Source organism: Anomaloglossus baeobatrachus, chromosome 1, assembly GCF_048569485.1.
Source record: "Anomaloglossus baeobatrachus isolate aAnoBae1 chromosome 1, aAnoBae1.hap1, whole genome shotgun sequence".
Classification (NCBI taxonomy): domain Eukaryota; kingdom Metazoa; phylum Chordata; class Amphibia; order Anura; family Aromobatidae; genus Anomaloglossus; species Anomaloglossus baeobatrachus.
In genome coordinates, this window is record NC_134353.1 from 622,792,887 (window position 1) to 622,806,306 (window position 13,420).

Sequence of the window (13,420 nt, forward strand, 5' to 3'; positions counted from 1 at the left end):
ACTGCATGGGGTAGCCTCTTTCTGGTGAGGTCTGTCAGGGGCTTTGCAAGGCTACTATAGTTTGGTACGAACCGCCTATAGTACCCTGCGGTACCCAAGAAGGACATCACCTGCTTCTTGGTCCTGGGGGTGGGCCAGGACGCGATGGCGTCCACTTTGTCAGGCTCTGGCTTGAGAGTGCCCCCGCCTACCCAGTGCCCCAAATAGTGGACCTCGCTCATGCCCAGCTCGCACATCCCTGGCTTGATGGTCAAGCCTGCTTGATGGATACGCCCGAGCACCTGTTGTAGATGCCCGAGGTGATCCAGGTTGGTCTGAAGACGGCAATGTCATCCAGGTATGCCACGGCGTACCCCTCCAGTCCCTCAAGCAGCTGATTGACCATCCGCTGGAAATTAGCAGGATTATTTTTCATGCCGAAGGGTATGACGGTGGACTCATACAGCCCAAAGGGGGTGATAAAGGCTGATCTCTCCTGAGCCACTGGGCTCAGGGGAATCTGCCAGTATCCCCGACTCAAGTCCATGATGGACAAGTACCTCGATCCGGCTAGCCGCTCAAGCAGGTCATCGATGCGCGGCATGTGGTGCGCACCGGTGACTGTTATGGCGTTGAGCCCCCTGTAGTCCTCGCAGAACCGGATGGTCAGGTCCTTCTTTGGCACTAGCACTACCGGGGAGGTCCACGCACTCTTTGACCTCTGGATCACCCCCAGTGTCAGCATCTCGTCGATCTTCTGGCGCATGACATGCTGTACTTCCAGTGAGATCCGATATGCGGCCCGCCTGAGTGGGGGGTGATCCCCGGTGCCCACATGGTGGCTGCTAACTCTGTCCTTCTGGGCATGTTGGTGAACATGCCCAGGAAGGTTTGCAGTACCTCCCGCAGCTGGGACCGCTGACTGCTGGACAGCAGGTCACTTACCCTTGCATCCTCCATGGACCCACTCGCCTTGGACTGGGCGAGCATATCCAGGAGGGGGTCTTCCTCCCCGTCTTCGGGCAGGTTGCAGACCGGTAGAGCGTAGGCCTCACGTCTTGATGCGCCTTCATCATATTGACGTGGAAGGCCTTCCGCCTGCCCCGGGCATGGTCGAGGGTGACCACGTAGGTGACTGGGTTGAGCTGATGGTGTATGACATATGGACCCTCCCAGGCTGCCTGAAGCTTATCTTTTGGCACTGGGACCAGGACCCACACCTTCTGACCTACCTGGTAGGTCCGCTGCCGGGCGTTTTGGTCGTACCATCGCTTCTGGTCAGCCTGGGCCTGCGCCATGTTGTCATGCACCAGCTGCGACAAGGCCTGCATTTTGTCACGGAGCCGCATGACATACTCCACAACAGACACCTCTGGGGGGTTCAATTCCTCTTCCCAAGATTCCCTTACCAGACCGAGGGGTCCCCGGACTCGTCTGCCATACAGGAGCTCAAAGGGGGAGAATCCCGTTGAGGCCTGTGGGACCTCTCGGTAAGCAAATAGCAGGTGTGGGAGGTACCCTTCCCAGTCGCATCCCTGAGACTCAACCAGCATCTTCACCATTTGCTTAAGAGTGCCATTAAATCGTTCGCACAAACCATTGGTCTGTGGGTGATACACACTGGACACCAGATGCTGCACCTACATTTTCTTACAGAGGGCCTCCATTAAATGGGACATGAACTGAGTCCCCTGGTCGGTAAGCATCTCCCTGGGAAATCCTACTCTGGAGAGGCCCTTATCGGCCCTAGTGGAGGACAGAGCCACTGCCTACGGATACCGGGTAGCATAGTCTACCACACTTAGGACAAAACGTTTTCCAGAGCTGCTGGGGACGGCCAGAGGCCCAACAATGTCCACAGCGATCCTCTGGAAAGGTTCCTCTATCACTGGCAGAGGGATCAGGGGAGCTTTGGGAGCAGGCCACAACTTCCCCACTCTCTGACACTTGATACCGGAGCGGCAGTAGTTGGCAACATCTGTCCCCATCTTGGGCCAATAGAAATGGTGAGACAGCCGGGCTTTGGTCTTGCTGACCCCAAAGTGTCCAGCGAGGGGGATCTCATGGGCCACCTGCAACATCTCATCCGTAAAGCAGTAGGGCACAACCAGCTGTCTTTCATTCAGCCCCTCCTGTTGTGAGTTACAGGGAACAGTCTACCGGTACAACCTCCCCTAGTCCCAGATTACCCTCTCCTTATCGGTCGCGGAGACGGGCTTTTCCGCAAGGTCCCCCAACGTCTCTAGGCTGACATCCGAGTGCAGAGCCGCCTGGAACTCCTGGCTGGAGGCAGCCAAAAGTGACGTTAGGGTCCCAACCTGGCTGGAACCCTCTGTGACCCCCTCGGAGTCCGCACCTGGTTCTGTTATCCCCCTGTGTGGAGAGGGTCCAGAAGGCAGCGCGCTACCTGCCTTCTGGGCACTCTGACTGCGGGTGACAGCGCCGATGTAGGCTGTCTCCCCGGGGGGTAACAACTCTTCCCCATAAGCCTGACCGGCTCTGGGTGCTACTTGCTCCTGATCCCGTAGTACCTTAGGAGCAGTGCCAATCCTGGGGCAGCTACCACCGGCCGTGTCACCGTCCGCTGTGACACTAGTCAGCTGCATTTGACCACCTTTCTCGTGGTTCTCATGTCTGCCATCTCTGTCAGCACAGACACTACCTTGGGGACGGCCTCAGCCACGTCACCCTGCAGCGTGGCATGGCTGAGTTCCCCTGTACAAACCTCCACTTTATTACCATGCACAACATTTGTAATCACGTTTTGGATATCCACATTCGAGTCACATGACTTAAAAGCGCTTGCATCACATGACTTATCAACAACATTTGTATCACATGACTTATCAACAACATTTGCATCACATGACTTATTGGATTGGAGAGGGTCATCAGGGACAAATTATGCAACCAATCGTCCCAGATCAGTCCCCAATAAAACATTTGCTGGTAGATTTTCGGACACCCCCACTTCCCTCCACTCTCTCCCAGCACCCCAGTCGAGGGAAACCCGAGCCATTGGGAAAGATTGGCGAACACCCCCAACCCCAGTGACAGTCAGGAGTTTTCCCGGGATAAAGTTTTCAGGAGGCACCAGTTCGGGGCGGATCAGGGTTCGGTCGGCTCCAGTGTCCTTGAGCCCCACAGTGAGGGTGCCGCCCACGGTGACAGAGTGTAGGTTGTCACAGGCCCTACCACTCGCCTCCCCCACCAAAAATACAGCTGCATTAGGCCCTTGGGCCTTGGATGTGGGGTTCCTCTTCTGCCTCTCTGGGCAAGCGGAGCTGAGGTGTTCAGGCTGGTTGCAGGAAAAACACCTGTGTGGGTCAGAGGTGGGTCGGGCACTAGCAGATGGGACAGAACCTCCAGGAGGTCGGCTGGCAGGGGCAGGAGTGGTAGTAGTCATCTTACCCCCTTTCCAGATGGCGGTGGAAGGCTTCCGCACCCCCGATGCACGGTTGGCCTCATAGGTGTCAGCAATCTGTGCTGCTGTATTCGCATCCTTTGGTTCCCGGTCCATCACGAACTGTCGCACGTCCGCAGGACACAGGTGTAGGAATTGGTCCTTTACCATCAGTTCTGTTATCTGCTCACCAGTGGTGGCGGACAGTCCTTGGGCCCATTGGTTAAAGTTGGTCCGGAGCCCATCCACAACGTCTCTGTTGCTGTTGTGTGGTCCACGCTGGAGGGTCCGGAACTTTTTGCGGTACATCTCTGGAGTCAGCTGATACTTCCGTATTAGGGCCTGCTATATGGCCTCATAGTCTCCACTCTGCTCTTGAGGGAGACTGGCAAACGCATCCAGGGCCTTGCCTTGCAGCCCTGGGGTTAAGTATCGTGCCCATTGTGCTGAGGGCAACTGGTACTGCAAGCAAGTCTTTTCAAATCCCATCAGAAAGGTGTCCAAATCCTTGTCCTTTTCCATCACAGGAAAGTGCTCCGGTCGGAGCTTAAAGCTGCTGGCATTATTGGACTCACCGTTCAGTGAGGAAGGTGTCTGCTGCTGGGCTTGGAGGACCTTCAACTCATGGTCTCTCTGGACTTGACGCTCGGCTCTCTCAGCCTCTCGCTCTGCTCTCTCAGCCTCGGCCTGGTGCTCAGCTCTCTCAGCCTCTCGCTGGGCCTGGCGCTCAGCAAACTCACGCTCTGCTTGGCATTCTTGTAGCACAAACTGTAGCCGTGCTCGAGAGTCACATTCTCCCACTTGCTGCAGAATCATCGGCAAGTAAGAGTCCCTTCCACTCCGGGAGCTGGGGTTGCTGCCAGACCCCTCGGAATCCGACAGTTCTGCGAACCGTCCTGGAGCTAGGTCCGTGGCAAGGTCTCCTGGTGCTTCGCTGGTCCCATGCTCTTGGGCCTCATCGCGCTGGTCTTTGAGATCATCCTCCACCAAGGCACAGATTAGCATCTCTTTGGTCTTGTTGGACCCATCGAGGCCTCGCTCCTCACACATTTGGATCAAAACAGCTTTCTCATGCTTCTTATAAGCAGCTGCCATTCTAGCAGTCACTTGCCAAATAAAAGATAGGATAGAAAAACAAGAGAGGGGAGGGGGTTACTGCTACATGTACAGTTATTGTTCCAGGTATATTTAAACATTGAGTTCGATCCTCAAAACTTTTGCAAGTTTTTAGTGAAAGGGATGATTGCTCAAACCAGATCACTTATGCTCTATATCCCACCGCTTGCCACCAATTTGTCATGAACAGCCGGGGGGGTCACACCAGAATCCCACCTGCTGTTCACTGATTTGTCAAGAACACGACTACTCTCTAGTGCCCCCTTAGTGTCAGGTCAATTTCGGAACTGCCGGACAATAAGTAAATGAGGCTGCTGAGCTAATAATGCCAAATATTGGAGGTCTCACAGCAAGGGTAAATGTATATATCACCGATTCCCGCTAATACCTCGGTACCCTTAATGATAGCACCCCAATAATTCTACACCACAATAATTCTGCTGCTACCACCGAAACTTGTACAGAAAGTTTGGACACCCGTTACAGATAGAATAAGGCCCTTCGGGTTTTGGATTCATAAATATAGAGCATGAGGAAAGAAACTATTACATTTTATATATTTAATCCGAAAATAGGCAGTGTTTATAAAAATATACAAGAATTTACAAGAGGGAACAATACAAGTACAGTATACAATTACATAAAAATAAAAGGGAACAAAAATGAAAGATTACTACACCTGGTCACGGATTATGGCTCAGATATAAGGGGAGAGGAAACCCCTTGGAAATGGACAATCCTATACACAGAATATATATACTCTGGCATTGACACAGAGTGTACTAAGAAACTGGCTTTTATTAACCTCTGTCCGACCCGCAGCCCCCACCTCTGCTGACATCATGTAAGGGAGGGGGTTTTCCCCTCTTCCAAAATTATGGAATCCTCATGGTCTTTATATCTCCGTGTGGAAGCATCCCACACGGACGATATTACCGTCGTATTTTATTTATTATTTCTTATTATTCATTTATTTAGCAGAAGGTGGATACCGCACAAGGGGGATCTGGCATGTTCTGGGGGGCAGATATTAATTTGTATCTCTTCCGTATGTCCTACGATTAAGCTTAAATATGTGAGATGTGCGTTATGGAATTTCGAGATCAGCGGTATGCCCGCCATATCTGGGGGAAATATGTATCTCACAATATTAATACTTCCCCAACGGAGGCAATACAGCTGCCCTAGCCTTTTGATCAGCAAAGCTATATTCCTGCAGGAAACTTGTACTCTGCCCCTGTGTATACAGATTGTAGTTGGAGCATCTCTGGCTATGCAGGGGGTCTTTAAAGAGCTGGGAAGAGGTGTTGTAAGATAATTGAAAGGTACCTGTTACATCTCCTGACAAGGAAATCGTTTCCTGGCTGTTAATTCGGTAGGGCTCTGGAGGGAGGGGGGGAATCACCCCGATCCAGAGACCATGAAAACATATCTGCTTATTATATTTTCATGACAATCAGTGATTTTTTTATATAGGGAAAAATAAAATACAAAACTTCTTCTGTCCATTACAATGCTAATCATGGACAGAACACTAACTGCACACTGATGCCATCTGTCATTTGTCCATGACCTTTAGACTTGTATGAGGGGCTGCTGATAAGTCTTTGGCTTTCTGATCTTTTTTTGTTTCTATGGTAACGAATGTTACATCACATGAAAACCTTATGTGTTTAATATACAGTATGTTTTCAAAATTTCGTGTTTGTTGCTTATGGCAACAGTGTTCATTGCTTGCGGGAAAACAAAATGGTGGAGTCTAATGCAATATTCTCAGCAACTGAGAGCAGAGGAGTAATAAAATTCTTGTTTCTGCAAGGAAAGTCCGCAAATGATATTCATCGTGATATGTCACAGACATTGGAGGATAAATGCCCTTCATATTCCACAGTTAAGAACTGGGTTGCCAAATTTAAAACAGGCCACTTCAGCACCAATGATGAGGACCGTCCTGGATGACCGAGAGTTGTTGTTTTTCCGGAGATCATCGATGCTGTGCACAACTTCATCCTGGAGAATCAACAAATTTCAGCTAAAGCAATAGGAGAGACATCATGGAGATTTTCCATGAACGTGTCATTATCCATGAACATTTGCACATGAAGAACCTATCTGCAAAGTGGGTCCCCAAATGTTTGACAACAGATCAGAGAAACATGCGATTGAAAACTTCCCGGTGCATTTGTCAGTGTTTCCAGACTGATAAAAACTATGGATGAGACCTGGATTTATTTGTATGACCCTGAAAGCAAGAAGCAGTCAAAAGAGTGGAGGAACAGTGGTTCTCCTCGTCTAAAGAAGTTCAGAGTGCAAAACTCAGCAACTAAGGTGATGGCGTCTGTGTTCTGGGATAAGGAGGGCATGCTGCTAGTGGACTACCTTCAAAAGGGTTCCACCATCAATGTAAGGTATTACGTTGAACTTTTGGACCAATTGAAGGCAGCTCTGGAGGCCAAAAGGCACAGCAAGCTGACCAAACGAATCTTGTTCCTGCAAGGCAATGCCTCCGCTCACACATGAACAAGTGACCGCTGCAAAACTGGCAGAGTTGGGCTTACAGCTGGTAGATCACCCACCTTATTCACCAGATCTAGCTTCCTCCAACTATCATCTATTTCCAAATCTGAAGAAACACCTCAAGGGTACCAAATTTCACACCATTTGTGATGCCACGGCTGCTAAAGATGACTGGTTTGAGGCACAACCAAAATCCTTCTTTTTGCTAGGCTAACAGAACTTGGAATACCGATGTAAGAAGTGTGTTAACATCAGTGGAGAGTATGTGGAATAAATGTAAAGTTTCATCATCCTATCTCTTTTCTTTCTGGGTAAAGCCAAAGACTTATCAGCAGCCGCTCATACTGGCATTTTTGATCCACAATGCTGGTAAAAAATGGATGTCTCTATGATTTTTGCATAGATTTGTGGTCTGCAAAAGAACATGGACACTTTGTGCTTATTGTGTCACTACTAGAGATGAGTGATGTTCGAATCGAACCGTTCGCCAATTTCAAATTCAAGTGATTTTGAGCTGTGTTTGAGTCGTTTGACGAACTCGAACGATTTGCTTCAAGTTTGGCCGTTCGAGTTACCGTTCGATAACGGTTCGATCACCAAAAGCGTGGCTTTTCACAGTAAGGCTATCTGCGCACGTTGCGTATCTGCATGCGTCCTGCATCCCCAGCACAATCCCTCTCTCTTTCCTACTCACCGATCACGAGTGAGGCGCTGCACGGCTGTCACAAAGATACGGCGGCTTTTCCTCTTTTGAAAATTGCTGCCGCTCATTATTCAATCTGGTATTCCCTGCTTTCCCCGCCCACCAGCGCCCATGATTGGTTGCAGTCAGACACACCCCCACCATGAGTGACAGCTGTCTCACTGCAACCAATCACAGCCGCCGGCGGGCGGGTCTATATCGTGCAGTAAAATAAATAAATAAATAACTAATAATAAAAAAAAAATGTGGTTCCCCCCAATTTTGATACCAGCCAAGAGAAAGCCACACGGCTGGAGGCTGGTATTGTCAGGATGGAGAGCGCCACGTTATGCGGAGCCCACCATCCTAACAATATCAGCCAGCAGCCGCCCGGAATTGCCGCACCCATTAGATGCGACAGTCCCTGGACTCTACCCGGCTCAACCCGAATTGCCCTGGTGCGGTGGCAATCGGGGTAATAAGATTAGGTTAATCATGACAGGTGTCTCCCCGAGATACCTTCCATGATAAACCTGTAAGTGAAAGTAAATAAACACATACACCAAAAAAATTCTTTATTTGGAATAAAAGACAACCCCCCCCTCATTTACCACTTTATTTATCCCAAACACCCATCCAGGTCCAAAGTAATCCACACAACACTTTCAGCTCTGTTACATGAAGCTGACAGGGAGCGCCGTAGAACACGGCAGCTCTGTGACAGCTCCACGCAGCAACTGAAGTGAGCCACGCTGTCACCGGAGACTTTACCCAGGTAGTGGCTGCGTGTGTGCGAGGCTAATGATGGGGCGGTAGTGCATGTGCGGGGATGATGATGCGTGCGGTAGTGCCTGCGTCTGTGCGAGGATGATGATGAGTGCGGTACTGCTTGTGTGTGCGAGGATGATGATGATGAGTGCGGTAGTGCTTGTGTGTGCGGTGATGATGGGGAGTGCCGTAGTGCCTCTCTTCTCTCTCTCTCTCTCTTCTCTCTCTCTTCTCTCTCTCTCTTTTTTCTTTCTCTCCTCTCTCCCTTTTCTCTCTCTGTTCTCTCTCTTTCTCTCTTCTCTCTCTCTTTCTTTCTCTCTCTCTTCTCTCTCTCTTCTTTCTCTCTCTCTCTCTCTCCTCTCTCTTCTCTCTCTCTCTACTCTCTCTCTCTTCTCTCTCATCTTTGTAGCTGAATAATCTACTTCTGGATTCTCTACTGCAATACAGAGGTCAAGATTACCAAATCTTCCTATGCTTTTCATTATAGGAAGTGGCTCAATGGGTAGAGCTACTGCCAAAGAAGAATTTGTTCACGAGTTCAAGTCCCAGCCATCCCAATGAAGAATTTAATTTATTTATAATTTTAATTATTATTTATTTATAATTTAATTTAATTATGCACTGAGTGGAGGAGCCGGACATCAGCTGTGAGCCTCGGGCCACACCTCTAAAATCGAAGAAGTTCACGGAATGAGGCTGCATTGCTCTCTCCTTTCTCTCCTCTCTCTCTTTCTCTCTTCTCTCTCTCTTCTCTCCCTTCTCTCTCTCTTTTCTCTCTCTCTTCTCTCTCTCTCCTCTCTCTCCCACTCATCTCACTCTCTCCTCTCTCTCTCTATTCTCTCTCACTCTCTCACTCACTCATCGCTCTCTCTCTCTCATCTTTGTAGCTGAATAATCTACTTCTGGATTCTCTACTGCAATACAGAGGTCAAGATAACCAAATCTTCCTATGCTTTTCATTACAGGCAGTGGCTCAATGGGTAGAGCTACTGCCTAAGGACAATTAGTTAACGAGTTTGAGTCCCAGCTGTCCCGGTAAAGAATTTAAATTATTATTTAATTATATTTGAATTTAATTATGCAATGAGTGGAGGAGCCGGACATCAGCTGTGAGCCACTGGCCACACCTCTAAAATCGGAGCAGTTCACGGAATGAGGCTGCATCTCTCTCTTCTCTCTCTCTCCTCCCTCTCCTCTCTCCTCTCTCCTCTCTCCTCTCTTCTCTCTCTCTTCTCTCTCCTCTCTCCTCTCTCTCCTCTCTCCTCCCTCCTCTCACTCTCCCCTCCCTCTCACTCTCCTCTCTCCTCTCTCTTCTCTCCTCCCTCCTCTCTCGCCTCTCTTTCTCTCCTCTCTTTCTCTCCTCTCTCTCCTCTCTCTCTCCTCTCTATCCTCTCTCCTCTCTCTCTCTCTCTCTCTCTCTCTCTCCTCTCTCTCCCCTCTCTCCCCTCTTTCTTCTCTCTCCCCTCTCTCTTCTCTCTCCCCTCTCACCCCTCTCTACCCTCTCTCCCCTCTCTCTTCTCTCTGTCTCTCCTCTTCTCTCTCTCTTCTCTCTCTTCTCTCTCACCTCTCTCTTCCTCTCCTCTCTCTCTCTCACTCATCTCACTCTCTCACTCACTCATCGCTCTCTCTCTCATCTTTGTAGCTGAATAATCTACTTCTGGATTCGCTACTGCAATACAGAGGTCAAAATTACCAAATCTTCCTATGCTTTTCATTACAGGCAGTGGCTCAATGGGTAGAGCGGCTGCCTAAGGAGAATTTGTTCAAGAGTTTGAGTCCCGGCCATCCTGGAGAAGAATTTACTTTATTTATAATTTTAAATTATAATTATTATTTATAATTATAATTTAATTTAATTATGCACTGAGTGGAGGAGCCGGACATCAGCTGTGAGCCGCGGGCCACACCTCTAAAATCGAAGCAGTTCACGGAATGGGGCTGCATTGCTCTCTCCTTTCTCTCCTCTCTCTCTCTCTATTCTCTCTCCTCTCTCTCTCTCTATTCTCTCTCTCTCCCTCTCCTCTCTCTCTCACTTATCTCACTCTCTCATTGCTCTCTCTCTCTCATCTTTGTAGCTGAATAATCTACTTCTGGATTCTCTACCACAATACAGAGGTCAAGATAACCGAATCCTCCTATGCTTTTCATTACAGGCATTGGCTCAATGGGTAGAGCTACTGCCTAAGGAGAATTTGTTCACGGGTTCGAGTCCCAGCCATCCCGATGAATAAATTAATTTATTTATAATTTTAATTATAATTTATTATTCATTTAATTTAATTATGCACTGAGTGGAGGAGCCGGACATCAGCTGTGAGCCGCGGGCCACACCTCTAAAATCGAAGCAGTTCACGGAATGAGGCTGCATTGCTCTCTCCTTTCTCTCCTCTCTCTCTCTCCTCTCTCTTCTCTCTGCTCTCTCTTCTCTCTCACCTCTCTCTCTCTCCCTTTCCTCTCTCTCTCTCACTTATCTCACTCTCTCACTCACTCATCGCTCTCTCTCTCATCTTTGTAGCTGAATAATCTACTTCTGGATTCTCTACTGCAACACAGAGGTCAAGATAACCAAATCTTCCTATGCTTTTCATTACAGGCAGTGGCTCAATGGATAGAGCTAATACCTAAGGAGAATTAGTTCACGAGTTCGAGTCCTGGTAAAGGATTATTATTATTTATTTATAATTATATTTGAATTTAAATATGCACTGAGTGGAGGAGCCGGACATCAGCTGTGAGCCACACCTCTAAAATCGGAGCAGTTCACGGAATGAGGCTGCATTTCTCTCTCCTCTCTTCTCTCTCTCTCCCTTTCTCTCTCTCTCTTCCTTTCTCTCTCTCTCTCTTCCTTTCTCTCTCTCTCTTCCTTTCTCTCTCTCTCTCTTCCTTTCTCTCATTCTCTGTCTTCCTTTCTCTCTCTCTCTTCCTTTCTCTCTCTTCCTTCCTTTCTCTCTCTTCCTTTCTCTCTCTCTCTTCCTTTCTCTCTCTCTCTTCCTTTCTCTCATTCTCTCTCTTCCTTCCTCTCTCTCTTCCTTTCTCTCATTCTCTCTCTTCCTTTCTCTCTCTCTCTCTTCCTTTCTCTCATTCTCTCTCTTCCTTTCTCTCTCTTCCTTTTTCTCTCTCTCTCTTCCTTTCTCTCTCTTCCTTTCTCTCTCTCTTCCTTTCTCTCTCTCTCTCTTCCTTTCTCTCATTCTCTCTCTTCCTTTCTCTCTCTCTTCCTTTCTCTCTCTCTCTTCCTTTCTCTTATTCTCTCTCTTCCTTTCTCTCTCTCTCTTCCTTTCTCTCATTCTCTCTCTTCCTTTCTCTCTCTTCCTTTCTCTCTCTCTCTTCCTTTCTCTCTCTCTTCCTTTCTCTCTCTCTTCCTTTCTCTCTCTCTTCCTTTCTCTCTCTCTCTTCCTTTCTCTCTCTTCCTTTCTCTCTCTCTCTTCCTTTCTCTCTCTCTCTTCCTTTCTCTCTCTTCCTTTCTCTCTCTCTTCCTTTCTCTCTCTCTCTTTCTCAGACCTGGCGATGATCAGCTGATGCGGTCACCTGACGAGATCAGCTGACACTATAAGTCGAGCGGTGAGGCCGGCTTTTTACCGCCCGGTTGGCTAAACTATCAGCTGATGCTGTCGGACAGGAGTCTGCACAGAAGTGTGTATTTTTTTGGTATTTTTTTGCACTGATGCCTCAGCTGATTGTATAAAAGCTGTTTATACAATTAGCTGCTCTGTCATATGATTCAGGCCCTGGAACCTGACACATCATCTGATCGCTTTGCCTTCCAGCAAACCGATCAGATGATATTGGATCCAGATTGGATAGTGTGGGACCCTTGACCCAGGATTACTGCGGAGTGGGATTCTCTATTTCAATAAAGATGGAGTCACTAATTGTATTGTGTTTTCTTTCTAATAAAAATATTTTTCTGTGTGTTGTGTTTTTTTTTATCTGTTCTAGAAATTCATGGTGGCCATTTCTAATATTGGCGTGAGACCATGAATTTCGGGCTTAGGGCCAGTTGATAATATACAGCTAGCCCTAACCCCATTATTACCCAGCGAGCCACCCATCACCAGGGCAGCTGGAAGAGTTGGATACAGCGCCAGAAGATGGCGCTTCTATGAAAGCGCCATTTTCTGGGGCGGCTGCGGACTGCAATTCGCAACAGGGGTGCCCAGAAAGCTTGGGCACCCTGCGCTGAAGATTTCAAGCCCCAGCTGCCTAGTTGTACCTGGCTGGACACAAAAATTGGGTGAAGCCCACGTCATTTTGTTTTTAATTATTTCATGAAATTCGTGAAATAATTAAAAAAAAAGGGCTTTCCTATATTTTTGGTTCCCAGCCAGGTACAAATAGGCAGCTGGGGGTTGGGTGCAGCCCGTAGCTGCCTGCTGTACCTGGCTAGCATACAAAAATATGGCGAAGCCCACGTAATATTTTTGGGGGCAAAAAACTCCTGCATACAGTCCTGGATGGAGTATGCTGAGCCTTGTAGTTCTGCAGCTGCGGTCTGCTGTCTGTCTGTATGGAGGAGAGCAGACAGCAGCTGCAGAATTACAAGGCTCAGCATCCTCCATCCAGGACTGTATGCTGGAGGAAGAGGCAGGGGGAGCAGAACTGCAAGGCTCAGCATACTTCATCCACTAGTGTATGCAGGAGAGCAGAAAGCAGCTGCAGAACTACAAGGCTCAGCATGCTGCATCCAGGACTGTATGCTGGAGGGAGAGACAGGGGGAGCAGAACTACAAGGCTCAGCATGCTCCATTCACTAGTGTATGCAGGAGAGCAGACAGCAGCTGGAGAACTACAAAGCTCAGCATACTCCATCAAGGACTAAAAAAAGGGGGGGGGAGCCAGCACTGCTTATGAATGGCATGCAACAATGAAGAAATAAAAAGTGTAATATTCACAAATTCATTCCTACTGTAACAATTCAATGAGATTTTTTGCAAATGATTGATCAATGATTTGAGCCC

At 48.4% G+C, this 13,420-nt stretch overlaps 1 pseudogene; it reads right to left on the bottom strand.

Annotated features, from left to right (window-relative positions):
• Positions 1–920: 920 nt before the first annotated feature.
• LOC142315873 (uncharacterized) lies at positions 921–4,477 on the bottom strand (annotated as a pseudogene).
• Positions 4,478–13,420: the final 8,943 nt, after the last annotated feature.